Raw genomic sequence first — 4,421 nt, 5'->3', positions numbered from 1 at the left:
ACTAGATCAGTTATGCTGATTTGTCAACCCCTTTTCCTATTATAACATTGAAATGATTGAAAATACATAGATAGAAATTGATATGTACATATTGAGGTGCAGATTTACTAAAGTTTTTTGCAAGGCAGCAAGGAAAGTTGCTGCAATGCATCGCGCCAAATTGAAAGAGCAGAAATGCGAAATATTTACTAAGATGTGGCACCGTTATGTTCTCTCATAGCGTTACGTCACTTCTGGCTGCCTACCACCAATGCAGTCTGTGAGACTAGCCCTTCGGGCGCTGTCAGATTGCCTTATAGACCGGTCCGATGCTGCCTCCTACCTAGACTAGAAACACTAGATCAGTTATGCTGATTTGTCAACCCCTTTTCCTATTATAACATTGAAATGATTGAAAATACATAGATAGAAATTGATATGTACATATTGAGGTGCAGATTTACTAAAGTTTTTTGCAAGGCAGCAAGGAAAGTTGCTGCAATGCATCGCGCCAAATTGAAAGAGCAGAAAAGCGAAATATTTACTAAGATGTGGCACCGTTATGTTCTCTCATAGCGTTACGTCACTTCTGGCTGCCTACCACCAATGCAGGCATCTTTGCCCCACAATGCAAGGGTGCCTGTGTGCACAAAAACTATTCTTAGAGGCATATTCCTGTATGAATATGTGCTGCAGAATGCATCACACATGCAAAGAGGAAGTAACAAAGAGATATTATATTTCTCCTTGTTTTGCCAGCTTTGGTTATGTGCACCATTTTACGTAGCCCATGTTTAATGGCTTTAGTAAATATTACTTTGCGTCAAACTACATGAGTGGATGCACAGAAACACCCATGCCCCTCCCAAGTAACTCCTCCTCACTGCAAGATAATGAAAGGCAGCACTGTGCACTGCATTGGTTTACTTTTGGGATGAAATCTGACGCAAAGCCACACAAATCTTGATCTGTGTGGCTTGGTAAATCCAATGTGGATTTTGCATCAGGGGCTGCGTCACAAAAGTGGCACAGACCTGATGCAAAATCTCAGTATATTTGGGCCTCAATCTTCGAGATTCTTAAGAACAATCTAGGTTTAAGCTCGCAAAGTTTCGATGATAGGCTAAAAACACTGTTTTTCAACATTAAGATAGAATTGCATTGCATGACACTGTCAATACATTTGTTTGCTCTTGACACTTTTAAAGAAGAATGTGAGGCATTTTTCTTAAGGTTCTAGAAGACTCATAAAGCTTCCAAATCGACCTGCGTCATATAATATGCTTTCATGACGCCCTAGCGTTCTATCCAACAACATTTTGCATTTTGCAACTCATATTTTTATCATTATGAATAAGGGCTTAAAATCTGACTATGCAACTTGTTTTTTATAAAACCCCGGAGCTGGCTGAAGTGATTGAGGGTGTCAGATTGACAGCTGTTCACATCTTCCCCTTGATAAGTTTCGATTTAGGTCATGGGCAAATCATGCAGCAAAAAAAAAAAATTCCGCAGCATGTGCAGTGAAACCAGAGACAAGAGTGTGAGGTATCCATTTCACCCTCATTATAACTTTTTTTGAACATTGCCAAAGAATTGAAGGCCCATTTCCCTTGCTTGCGTAAATGCCTGTGGCAATCATGCAACACCAGTGAATCAGAACCAGGAAATCTTTATTTGGATGAAATGAACATCCATAAAGTTACAAGTTAAAACACAACAACTAAAAACATCGTATAAAAACAAACCGTTCAGCAAGTAAGAACATAGGAGCAATCGGGTGCCACGGCACTACAAGCCTTGACAACAGCCCTCCAATAGGAGCCAACATGCAAGATGGTTTCATCATCAGATAATTGCAGCAAAAGAACAAAAACTGATTTGAAATGCATGTAATCACAACACTTCTTTTTTTCAAAAGGGGTATTAAAAAATGCTTTGCATATCTGTCATAAAATGTACAAAAAAAGTGCAAAGTACAGCATAGTTTGCCGGAATTTGCCATCACAGGGGCAATAGTTATCATCTGAATTTACCCTGTATCCTAAGGGGAAGCACAATAGGAATTTAACAGTGACTGCTCTAAAACAAAATAATAATGAGCGTTCCCAATGCCCCTGCGCACGGCAGAGATAGTTGGTGGGGGAGTTTGGAAGATTCCTATATACTGCGATAGTGGGCTTGCTCACTTCCCTGTTAAATCTTTGAGAGAACTTAAAGTTATATAAGTCTGGTATAACATGCTTTTTAACTAAGATAATACAACTTTCTGATTCAACAAATGTATTTTGCAGGCCAGTTTTGGAGTATTCTGATTTAACATAAAACAGCCATGGGATACGCAACCCTTCATCTTATGACAGGCAGTACAAAATGATATCGCTACATAGGCTAGCCTCCTCATTTTTCCAAATAGCTAACTTCAATTGTGCTGGCCGGACTCGAATGCAGTCTTCTAAATAAGGTAAGCACGACTCTTCATGGCAGATTAAGTTTGAAGTAGATAAAGGGGTGGAAAGAACTCTCCAACAAAAGCGATTTCCCTTCAGCTGGATGGCCTCGCAATTCGCAATGCCCCATTCCTCTGCCCCTTACACTGCAATTAAGACACATTGTGACTTGTAGATCTGTACCATGGCAAGCAAACCTCTACCCTGTGGTTCCGGGAGACTACATAGAGTGCCAATCACTTTTTTATAATTTTACCCTACACTGTACGACATTAGGGACACAAGAGCCTGTATCAGCAAAGGCGATCCCTAAATTGGGAAAGGTGCTCATACTACTCAGGTAATTAGTTCCTATACAGAGAGTAGCAAGTTGTTTCTGCTTCAGGCCGCATGACATAATAGGCTATTTTGAAAAATGTGTTCGTAGGTTTGATGCAGTCATACAATCCACGAAGGCAAGGACCTGGCAGGGTAGCGCTTTGGGCCTGCGTACCATAAGCACCGCGTCATCCGCATGTAAAAGTGATGACAACAACATACCTTTAATTTTGGGTACATCCGGAGTAATGGAGGTTCAGACATGGAAGAGTTAATTAATATATAAAAATGAATATTACAGGGGCTAACACACACCCCGTTCTCATGCCCGGCCAAACATATATGTCACCAGAAACCTCTTCAGTGGTGCTGATTCTAACTGTAGACTTCATGTCTTTGTGAAGGTGGGCCAAAAAGTGTACTAGCGCCTTATCCAACCCTGAGATCCAAGCTATGGAATATGCTTTTAACGACTGACACAACTGAATGCTAAGGTCAAATTCATGAATGAAAGGTAATATGGGCTACCTTTGGCAACAGTCTATTTACCAAGAATTAAATTTAGATTTAAGCATTGTTCACCTGTCCCTACACTATTTCTGAACACATATTGATAGGGATATAAGACTCATTCAGCTTGGATCCACTCCCTGATTCTGTTATAAAGAACCCTCCCTAGGACTTTGACCGTGGTGTCTGTCAATGAGATAGGCCTATAACATCCAGGTTGGTACCAGTCACCTTTTTAAAATATGTTTAGTATGATGGAATCTCTTTATGATTAGGGATCTGGTTATGAGCAAGACTAATAAAAACATCAGTAAGTAAGGGTACCCAGAAATTAACTTTATATTTTATTACATCAATCGGGACCCCATCAGGGCCTGGTTCCTTGCCACTGACACTCTATTTATCGCTCCCACTACCTCACTTAAACTAGTCTGAAGGCACCTCAAGATATTAGGGTCCATTACAAAATTAATATCTGATGGAGGAGCAGCATTAACATGGCAAAATAAGTCTCCCAGGTTTTGCTAGCAATATGAGAGGAGATTGGAGAAACAGAGTATTTTTTACACATCAAATCGCGGGCGGTGACCCAAAAAGATCTACTATCTTTCTGGGACGCTGCCTCTGCTAACCTGCCCCATAGTAATGTCAGTACCTCCCTCCAGCACTTAGTGGTAATCCCTTTATATTGTTTCCTTCCTATGACCACTGCTATGGCCACCGCTACAGAGTCCCATGGTTTGCTGGACAGAGACCAGCGAATCGCACGGTTGGCCACCGAACAATCGTGATTAAGCCATCTAGGTTTGCTATCCCAGAGTTGAAGGGCTTTAAAAGGCTTTCCCGATTAATACTAGACCATAAATCAAGAAATACCTCAAAAATCGGATGGTGGACTCACAACAAGGAACACCCAATAGGCACGTGAAAACGTTCTAATAGGTTTCCAAACCGCGTCTTGCGGTTGATTGTTCCACTTTCAAACAAACACTCCTTGTGACTCAAGAATGCTGAGACAGTCAAGGCCTCAAAAGATTGAACGTGTCCCCCTGTAACAATGCTTACCCAAACCACCAGACCCCCTGATGCTTGGCCATAGTGAGAGGGTGTAGCCGGCAAGCTATAGCACTGAAACCCGTCTACCACTGATGGTATAATACCCCA

Source organism: Pleurodeles waltl, chromosome 12 (assembly GCF_031143425.1).
Source record: "Pleurodeles waltl isolate 20211129_DDA chromosome 12, aPleWal1.hap1.20221129, whole genome shotgun sequence".
Classification (NCBI taxonomy): domain Eukaryota; kingdom Metazoa; phylum Chordata; class Amphibia; order Caudata; family Salamandridae; genus Pleurodeles; species Pleurodeles waltl.
The sequence above is the reverse complement of the archived record's forward strand: the minus strand, read 5'-3'. Positions refer to the sequence as shown.